Source organism: Trichomycterus rosablanca, chromosome 10 (assembly GCF_030014385.1).
Source record: "Trichomycterus rosablanca isolate fTriRos1 chromosome 10, fTriRos1.hap1, whole genome shotgun sequence".
Taxonomy (NCBI): Eukaryota; Metazoa; Chordata; class Actinopteri; order Siluriformes; family Trichomycteridae; genus Trichomycterus; species Trichomycterus rosablanca.
This window is the reverse complement of record NC_085997.1, coordinates 8,100,071-8,110,974: the sequence shown is the minus strand read 5'-3', so window position 1 is coordinate 8,110,974 and position 10,904 is coordinate 8,100,071. Positions and strand designations below refer to the sequence as shown.

The window sequence follows — 10,904 nt, the reverse complement described above, 5'->3', positions numbered from 1 at the left end:
AGGCTTAAAAGAACAATCTTTATATTTAAAATGAGCGCTTCAGTTTATACTAACAGCATTTACTTTTACTTCTACTTTTAATACTTAAGTACATTTAATATCAAATTACTTTTGATACTTAAGTACATTAAACATCAGATACTTTTAGACTTTTACTTAAGTAATATTCTAAAAGGTGACTTTTACTTCTATCAAAGTAAATTTCTGGTAAGATACTTGAACTTTTACTCAAGTATGGCCTTCTAGTACTTTATACACCACTGCTGTTAGTACATTACAATTTACAAATCATGAAGGAAGGTTCTGTGTAAGGGGAATTAGCTCCAATGGTAGAGCGCTCGCTTAGCATGCGAGAGGTAGTGGGATCGATGCCCACATTCTCCAATGCTGAAACATTATGATCACTTAAAGGCAACACATAATATGAAAGTCGTTGCTCACTGAAACGCTGCATCAAACATTAGGTCAGTCTGTAAGTTTTACAGTGACAGTTATGCTCTATTTTTACTCAAATCGTTTGGTTTAAAGACCTTTTTTGACTTGTTTAAATTGACAAATATAGCGCCCCCTAGCACACCTGGCTGTATTTGGAAAGCGCTCCCCGACTTCTTTTATTTAAGAAATCTCTTTCTTTGTGGTAATGTAAGGATTTAAAAGGGCCACTACTTATCAGTACTTACGATTATTTTATATTTAAGCTATACTCTTATTTAAACCGAAAAAACTACTTCAATTACCCTATATATATGTGGTACTAACCTGTCACAAAAAAACCTGCGACTAACACCATTTACAGTAGCTGTATTAACATTATCCCTGACTCACATACCAAACTTGTATACGTTAATAATACTTAAACAAATTAACTATTTACTCATTTACACAATCATTAATATGCATTTCAAACCCCAATATATTTTACAAAAATGTCATAATACAGATTCACTCAAATTACCATCAGTAATATTCAAAATATTATCAATCTCTCCTAAGTTAGGTAAATAACTAACTAAAAAAAGGGTACCCAAAATTACCATTGCAGGCCTGATCCAACCTAATAGTCCCAATCAGCACAGATCACGAAGTATATTTGGTCGGTTGTGGTGGAGCTGTCCACGTTCTTTGTTTACATGCATGAAACAGAAAAAATCCACCAGTCTTTTTCCTTTTGATCTTGGATGAAACAATCAGAGTTTATCCGATGCTTTTAATCCACTGTAATCATCACAGCTGCTGAGGAAGCGTACTGCCTTCAATGTCCATGCGCGTAAACTCAAGTTCTCCGGTTCTCCGGTTCTCTGGTTGAGAGTACGCTGTGCGTGATTCCGTCGCTGCCGCTTCTCGCTGGATTTATTCTAATTTCTTTCTACTCTGTGCTACCTAAATCTACTGTTTCCATCTGCACTGGGACCTGTCCGAACTTCTGCTGTCCAGTCTATTGATTGCATGGTTTTCGCTAAACCTGCTATTGCATACATTGCTGTGCCGCTCCCGCTGTTAGCATTTAGCTTCGCCGGCGTTAGCAGTCAGGTTGCGGTACAATCTGCGAGCCTTCTACATACTGCCTGGTCTCTTAGCTTCCAGGAGGTGAGTGAATTTAATTCTGTTCATCTCATGGTTCTGCTGACAGCTATCTAGTGGTTTCTGGTGTTGCTACTTGATTGTCTGGTTTGAGCCTGGTTGTTTGTCGGCTAACGTGGCTCCGTGGCTGCGCTGTCCAATATTGCGCTGATGTCTTGCATCTCGGGCTATAGCAAAATTCCATGCCAACGGCTCATATATTCCTCTGCTGATCTCTGCTCTTTACGCACTACCCGCCGTCTGGATTCTTCCACCTACTGGCTGTGTCAATCACTGGGGATTGCAAGAAAGCGTTACATACATCGCGGTCAAAGACATCGACGCACTCTCTCTGCTTCCCCCGCTGCTTCTTCATACACTGCCTGTTCTCCTGAAGTTCATATTACAACTCTTGGATCCAGGAGACGCCGACGCAGACTGCTTCGTGGAATAGACTTCAGTGTTATACGTGAGATTCCTCGAGTTATGGACTCACAACCTGCTCACCAACCTTCACCATCACCTCGGCTTCTCAACTTTGGACTATTCAACATCCGCTCTCTCACAGACAAAGCCACAATTCTCCAGGACTACATTGTCCACCATCATATCGATCTGTGTTTTTTGACTGAAACCTGGCAGAAACCGGGGGAATTCATCCATGTAAACGCAGCAACCCCACCTGGATTTAAACCATTTACAGCACCTCGAACTTCTGGTCGGGGTGGGGGTTTGGCTGTACTATGTAGTCCAGTGATCAACCTTTCTGTTTGCAACGTCCAAGTTGTCTCTTCATTTGAATGTCTGGCTTTAAAAATTACTGGCCCACGTCCAGTTACTCTACTACTAATATACCGCCCACCTAAAAGCTCAGTACATGATTTTCTATCTGAACTCAGTGAAGTTCTCACAGTCATTAGTTCACTGTCCCCCTCATTAATGGTTCTCGGGGATCTCAATATTCCCCTTGACACTGGGTCTGTTGTTGCATCTGATTTTCTTTCTCTGTTACATTGCTTTGACTTAATTCAATATGTTGATTTTCCAACTCACAAACATGGTCATATTCTAGATGTCATCTGTTCTAATAATGGGATTGTCAGTAAATTCTCTGGGCACTCTACTGGCCTATCTGATCACCTCTTTATTTCCTTCTGTGCCTCCTTACCTGTTCCCAAGTCCCAGCCCAAACTGCTACGTTCATACCGAAATCTCTCTGCTGCTGACCCCTCTTCCCTGTCTACTCTGCTTAGTGTGTCTCATTTCAATGACATCTGTTTACTTCACTCTCTCGATGAGGCTACACTATCATACAACACAACACTGGCAAGGATTTTTGACACCCTGGCACCGATTAAGTCCCGGTTTGTGCCTTCCTCTCACTCTGCACCCTGGTTCAACGGCGAGCTTCGTGCCCTCAAAACGTTGGGTCGGCGCCTAGAGCGGCGTTATAAGAAATCTGGCCTCTCGGTTCATTTTTTGGCATTTACGGACCACGTGGCCGATTATAAAGCGGCCCTAAATAAAGCTCGCTGTTTGTACTACACCGAGGTGTTTAAAAAAGCTGGTCAAAATCCTAAGCGGCTGTTCACCACAGTCAAAAAACTAGTATGCCCCCCCAGTGACCCAGTTGTCCCCTCCCCTGGTTTGTGTGAGGCCTTCCTTAACTTTTTTAGTGACAAGGTGTCAACTATCTATAGGGGGCTTCAGGGTGCACCTGCATATGCCCCATCCCATCTTTCGCTGGTGTCTGGTTCTGAACTTTTCTCTTCCTTCCTACCAGTTGATCTTGCTGAAGTTTCACAAATCATCACTAAGTCAAAGTCTACCACATACGCCCGTCTTGACCCTATCCCTACCTTCCTTCTTCAGTCCTCTGTGCCTGCTTTTGCTGCCCCTATCTGTCACATGGTCAATTTATCACTTTCTTCTGGCTATGTTCCTCCATCATGGAAACTCGCTGCAGTCACTCCCATCATCAAGAAGCCTGATCTTGATATCACTGATCTCAGTAACTTCAGACCTATTTCAAACCTTCCGTTTCTTTCCAAGATTACAGAAAGAGTCGTGGCATCCCAGCTGCTTGATTTCTTAAATTCTAATCACCTGCTCGAAGATTTTCAATCTGGTTTCCGTCCATATCATAGTACAGAGACTGCATTGCTTTGCGTTTTAAATGACCTCCTTTTGTTCGCTGACAAAGGGTTGGTCTCCATGCTTCTACTTCTCGACCTCACTGCTGCATTTGATACTACCAACCACACTATTCTTCTGTCCAGACTGTCCAATATTGGTCTTTCTGGCCTGCCACTTGCATGGTTTAAATCCTACCTCTCTGACAGGCAACATTTTGTGCAGCTAGGGTGCCATGTCTCAAATAATGCACACATACATCAGGGTGTGCCTCAGGGCTCGGTCCTTGGACCACTGCTATTTATTCTATACATCTCTCCCTTGGGTGAAATTTTCCGAAATCACGGGTTAAAATTCCACTGCTACGCGGACGACACACAGATTTACCTTAGCCTCAGGCCCTCTGATCCCTTTCCTCCTACTGCCCTCTCCAGGTGTCTTCAAGATCTCATCCTATGGCTGCGGGAGAATTATCTTCAATTAAATACCGATAAAACTGAGCTTCTGTATATTGGCTCGAAAGCTGCACTTTCCTCTTTCTCTTGCCCTGTTCTTCTCATTGGGAACACCTCTGTTTTTCCTGCTGCTACTGCACGGAACCTTGGTGTGACAGTCGACCCTCTCCTAACTTTTCAGCCCTACATCCGCTCCATCACAAAGTCTGCTTACTTCCACCTACGTAACATTTCTCGTCTTCGCCCCATGATTTCACCTCAGACAGCTGAGCTTTTGGTCCATGCTTTTGTTACTTCTCGGCTGGACTATTGCAACTCACTGCTCTATGGTCTTCCTAACAAGTCGATACGCCCTCTACAGCTTATTCAAAATGCTGCGGCCAGGATCCTCACATCCACTCGAAAACACGACCATATCACCCCGGTTTTGGAGCAATTGCATTGGCTCCCTGTGCATAAACGCCTCCAATTTAAAATACTACTCCTTACTTTTAAAGCCCTTCATGGACTTGCCCCGGTCTACCTCCCATCTGCTGACACCTTACATACCCAGTCGCTCACTCAGGTCCTCCGATGCTGGCCTGCTGGCCACACCTAGATTTAGGCTGTCAACCTTGGGTGGCAGATCATTTAGTGTGGCTGCCCCCACTCTGTGGAACGCTCTCCCTTCTTCTCTTCGCTCTGTCTCTTCACTTCCACAATTTAAATCTCTGTTAAAAACCCATCTCTTCAATTAACTATGCTTTCTTTTTGTACCTCACTGAACTGTTTATTGTTTGATGTAAAGCGACCTTGGGTATCTTGAAAGGCGCTATATAAATTGAAAGTATTATTATTATTATTATTAAGAGACGAAGTTCACGGCTGATACAGCATAAACAATGTCACTAATCGACTGCAAGATGTTAATATAAGACTCACTGTCCATTTGTCTTAACGCATCAAGAGAGATAAATCCTAAACAGGTGTTTTACCCACTTACATGACACTTTTTTCTTCTTTTCCACCCACTTTCTCCCGCTCTTTTCCCGACCTGTGACAGTTCATGCTGATTGGCTTAAAAATAAATCAAGGGAGGGCTATACATACACTTTACTTTAAACAGCATAAAACAACCAGAACATTATTTACAGAACAAATAAGAACAACTTATTTACTAGTTATAAATTAACATAAACAAAATATTAGTTATGCCCAAATTTTTATTGGGCTACACAAACACACAATAACTTATAATTCTCCAATTTTGAAATGTCTCGGAGTTTTATCTGAAATGACTTTTTGTTAAAGTAGAGGTACGTGACTTTTTAATGGTTTTTCTTCTGGTGAAACTGCTTCATAGAAGATGAACAGCTGAAACACACAACATTCCCTTTAAAATGCAGCATCAACCCTTAAGTCAGTCTATCAGTGGTACAAAGACAGTTTTGATTGGGTTTAGATCGTCCTAAAGGCTGTGATAAATAGAGTCTGTGATGGTTTAAAAGCAAGGTATAATACAGAAAAGAGTATGTGAGCTTAAACACTTTGCACCCTCACTTTATAATGCAGCATCAACGCTCTGATAGTACATTACAATTTACAAAAGGCTAAAGGGGGTTTTAAAGGTGCTTTAAAGGTGAAGGCTGTTGCTGTTTACACACAAAGAAAAACATCTCTGGAGGAGAATTTTGCACGATTGTTTTCCAGTCATTAAAATGTAATGTGCATTTATATGTGGCAAGAGAAAAAAAAATCCATAAAAATCAAATTGAGGTAGCAAAGAACCTTGAATTCTACTAAAGGGTTCTTCAAGTAGAAACAGTTCTACCAAGAACACAAAAAGAATCCTTAAGAAACACTTCTTAGTGCTACATACATTAGTTGTATTCTAGAGGTCAGCATGCGATGAAACTGTGATAGAAACAGACATCGTTTTACTTTATACCACAGTTAGTTCCGACCTTACAATCTGATTGGTTGAGAAGCGTTCTAACCGTGCTGATATTCGTGATAACAGCACAGCCTTTTCACACCACAACTGTATTACTCCGCTGACGCGTTGCCAGTAACGACAAGCTTCATGCACACAAACGCGCACGCAGGCGACACAGACCTTTTTCCCGATCGTAGTGTTAAACTTTATATTCTTTGTGGAACTACTTTTTGGCAGAAGGTATTGTCAATATTAAAGCATATTTATTATGAAATTCAGGGCTTCTTTGATTTATTTTCTTTCTTTATTTTGTAAAAACTGTTGTATAAAAGCAATAGAACACTTGAGGTCATGTGTTATCGCGAATAACATCACGGCTGCGACCGAATCACAGCCGTGATGTTATTCACGATAACACACTCCCTCTCGTGTTCTATTGCTTGATTCTAACGCAATATTAACTGTATTCATATTATTCCATCTAATGGAGGATTGAATAGCCTACAACAAGCACAAACAGGGTTTGAGTTCTTAATAAATAATCCAGTCAGTTAAAAACCCAAAAAGAAGGCTGTACCTAATACACTCATACCAGAGAAAACACACCCTAACATGCTAGTGCCGTTACAGTGATAACAATGGTCCACCCAAAAACATTATTTGGTCAGTTGGAGTGCTCATATGGGGCTCCCTTTCTATTGATATATGATTTACAGCCTAGTGACAAAGTGTACAGTGCAGCAAATGGGTTACAATCAGTAAATTTACCATACATAATAATGTGAAAAGATTAAGCAGTTCGTACAAATGGTGGTGTCGATGATACCCAAGCTAGTCAGGATGAGGTCTAAAACGCTAAGTTCAGGTCACAGTGTCCCATGAGGCGTGGGTTTGAATCCCACTTCTGACTGCTAGTGCTTTATACAAATTTATGTCTTTAACCCACTAACATACATAACAATGTGAAAAGATTCAGCACTTTGTACAAATCTTTGGCCATGTGGGGGTGTTGTTGGTAATTGGCATTAGGACCTGGCAAGCATGTCAGGATGGCCGAGTGGTCTAAGGCGCTGTGTTCAGGTTGCAGTCTCCCCTGGAGGCGTGAGTTCGTATCCCACTTCTGACATCTTATGCTTTATGCAAGTTTACTTCTTCAGAGTCAACAGCCATCAGAGAATACAGTTTTCATCAAAGGGTATACATGGTCTGCAACAATGCTGAGGTAGGTGGTACGTGTCAAAGTAACATCCACATGGATGCCAGGACCTTGTTTTTTGATCTCAAAAAATGTGAGAAATTTAAACATGTATTCATCCTGATCATAAACTATGTTTATTCAGCGTCTATTTACATTGTTACAGCAGTATTTTACAATTGAAATGTTCACATTATTTAAATGTATGTAAAGTACATTGTATACTAGCTGTTTACTTTTTTCCCTAAGTAAAAACTGTCATTACCTCAACATGTCATTACCAACACATAACTTCTTGTGATGGTAAAGACACTTAGTGACGGTAATAACAGGTTTTTAGTTTCACCATCACTATCTTATTAACTCTTTAATAATTAAAGCTAAATAAAGCTAAATAAGCATAATGGTTTTATTATACAAGGAAACATTAATTTTCACTGATTAGTCAATATGGCCCACAAGATATCAGCAGAGATCCAGTAAAATATCAGTAATTACATGAAAAAGAAAAGGTAAGTTTAAAGTAATATCACAACCTTCAAAATGGGAACAAGGGAGCATCGTAAGGGGAATTAGCTCAAATGGTAGAGCGCTCGCTTAGCATGTGAGAGGTAGCGGGATCGATGCCCGCATTCTCCAGTGCAGATACATTATGATTATTTAAGGGTATCATGTAATATGAAACTCGTTGCGGCATCGCTTAATGAAACGCAGCATCAAAAATTATGATCAGGATTTAAGTGAGTCTTTAAGGCAACGTAAAATATGTGGGTATTAATATCTAAAACTCAGCGCATTATTAGGCTACACATAAATATAGATTTAAACTGTCCTCTATTTACTACAGTCTGTTTGAAACAACTAGTTGGTGTGGAGAACATGTTACACACACAGAGCGCTATTATTTCAAGCTTATCAAGTACATGGTATTTCACTTAATAACATCTCACAAAGTACAAATTCTTCAACTTTCTAATTAAACCATGTTGTACGGGACATTACCGCTTACCTAATGCAGTAATAAAAACTCTCCCCAAACAGGGACTTGAACCCTGGACCCTCAGATTAAAAGTCTGATGCTCTACACTACACTACATCTAGTGTTCGATTGAATATCCTACAACCAGCACAAACAGGGTTTGAGTTATTAACAAATAATCCAGTCAGTTAAAAACCCAACAAGAAGGCTGTACCTAATACATTCATACCAGATAAAACACACCCTAACATGCTAGTGCCGTTACAGTGCTAAGAATGGTCCACCCAAAATCATTATTTGGTCAGTTGGAGTGCTCATATGGGGCTCCTTTTCTATTGATATATGATGTGGTGTCAACGGTACCCAAGCTAGTCAGGATGCGGTCTAAGGTGCTGCGATCTGTAACCCTCTACCATACATAATAATGTGAAAAGATACAACAGTTCATCCAAAGCTTAGTTCACGTGGGGGTGTTGTGGGATTGGTATTAGACCTTTGCAAGCAGGTCAGGATGGTTGAGTGGTCTAAGGTGCTGTGTTTAGTTTGCAGTCTCCCCTGGAGGTGTAGGTTTAAATTCCACTTTTAACATTTTACATTTACATTTTCTGCATTTAGCAGACGCTCTCATCCAGAGCGACTTACAGAAGTGCTTCCATAGTAAACATTTCATTTCTCAAGTTTTAGTAAACAACAGTCAAAGAACACAAATCTGCTGAAACCTGTTAGAAGTGTTTTTTTGTTAGTTTTTTTGGAAATGGAAAAAAAAATGTTAGTAAATAAGTACAAGTCAGCTTAAGTGTTTAGTAAAAAGGTGGGTTTTTAATCGTTTTTTAAAGACAGCAAGAGACTCAGATGTTCGGACAGACAGAGGAAGTTCATTCCACCACTTGGGTGCTAGAACAGAGAAGAGCCTTGATGCTTGTCTTCCTTTAGTCCTGGGTGGGGGCTCAAGTCGAGCGAGACTAGTGGCTCGGAGGTTGCGTGGTACAGAGCGGGGTTTGATTAGACCACGATGGTAGCTTGGGGCTGGTCCATTTTTGGCTTTGTAGGCAAGCATCAGTGTTTTAAACTGAATGTGTGCAGCTACAGCTCATGCTTTATACAAATTTACATCTTTAACCCTCTACCATACATAATAATGTGAAAAGATTTGTTTCAAGATTGTTTCAAAGTTATTGCATGTTTGTCAATTTAAAAAAATTAATAAAGGTCTTTAAACTAAACGATGAATGAAAATAGAGCGAAAACTGACCTCATTTTTGACGCAGCGTTTCAGTGAGCAATGACGAAACGATTCTTACATTACGTGTTGCCTTTAAACGATCATAATGTTTCTGCATTGGAGAATGCGGGCATCGATACCGCTATCTCTCACACGCGAAGCAAGCGCTCTACCAATTGAGCTAATTGCTCGTATAAAGAACTCGCCTTTACCCTTTGTAAATTGTAATGTACTAACAGATCATTGATGCTGCATTATAAAGTGGGGGTTCAACGTGTTTAAGCTCACGTACTCACGTTTATCGCAGCCTTTAGGACGAACTGAACCAAATTGTAACTTTGTACCACTGACAGACTGACTTAAGGGTTGATGCTGCATTATGTAAGAGCCAAAATAGTGCAGGATATACCAACTGTTTAGTGCAGAGCAATAACAAAGCAGCTCTGTGAAGCAAGAACTAAAATTATGATGGATGTCATTCAACATAAAATATGTAGGTATTAATATCTAAAACTCAGTGCATTATTAGGCTGCACATAAATATAGATTTAAACGGTCCTCTATTTACTACAGTCTGTTTAAAACAACTAGTTGGTGTGGAGAACATGTTACACATGCAGTGTGCAATTATTTCAAGCTTATCAAGTACATGCTATTTTACTTAGAAATATCTCACAAAGTACAAATTCTTCATCATTCTAAACAAAGCATGTAGTACGGGACATTACCGCTCACCTAATGCAGTAAGAAACAACTCACCCGAACAGGGACTTGAACCCTGGACCCTCAGATTAAAAGTCTGATGCTCTACCGACTGAGCTATCCGGGTTCCTGCCTTCTCTTTGACTTTCATTTAAAAACCAGTCTGAAGAAGAAAGTTCATCACCAACTCATGATGTTTACCAGTTTGGTGTAGCTTGTGCTCCATCACAAGTGTGGTGACTGCACTTGCAAACCTCTTTGACTTCTATTGGAAAATGCAGGTAGAAATTGCATACGTAGTTGCTCGTTTCGATCTGCCCCTTAAACAGTGGTAGCGTGGCCGAGCGGTCTAAGGCGCTGGATTAAGGATCCAGTCCCTTCGGGGGCGTGGGTTTGAATCCCACCACTGCCAACTCATGCTTTTCAACGCCGGCTCCATGTTTACCCACCCAATGCAACGTATACTCAATCACAATCCCAAGTGTGGCACATGCCCTTTTTGACCCATAACCTTCTTTTATGTAACTGTGCACACAAACCTTAACTTGGTGTACCTTTGTATTGTTGCTGTTATCTCTAGCATCACTCTGACTACATGCAACTATGATATAATAGGAAAAAAATTTACTCACCCAATAACTGTGTTTATATCTAAAATGGAACGCAGACACTGTGAAAACAGCATACGTTCTAAAGCCAATGAGCTTTTGAACAAGCTCAAACACACCGATGCACCACGAAGT

General features: G+C 40.6%; 3 non-coding genes across 3 annotated transcripts; 2 read left to right on the top strand and 1 right to left on the bottom strand.

The window, feature by feature from the left end:
* Positions 1 to 311: 311 nt before the first annotated feature.
* On the top strand, positions 312 to 384 carry trnaa-agc (transfer RNA alanine (anticodon AGC)). The gene has a single exon. It is a non-coding gene; the product is annotated as a tRNA-Ala (tRNA).
* Positions 385 to 10,215: 9,831 nt separating this feature from the next.
* trnak-uuu (transfer RNA lysine (anticodon UUU)) lies at positions 10,216 to 10,288 on the bottom strand. The gene has a single exon. It is a non-coding gene; the product is annotated as a tRNA-Lys (tRNA).
* A 203-nt stretch (positions 10,289 to 10,491) lies between these two features.
* Positions 10,492 to 10,573, top strand: trnal-aag (transfer RNA leucine (anticodon AAG)). Its single transcript has one exon. It is a non-coding gene; the product is annotated as a tRNA-Leu (tRNA).
* The last annotated feature ends 331 nt before the right edge of the window (positions 10,574 to 10,904 follow it).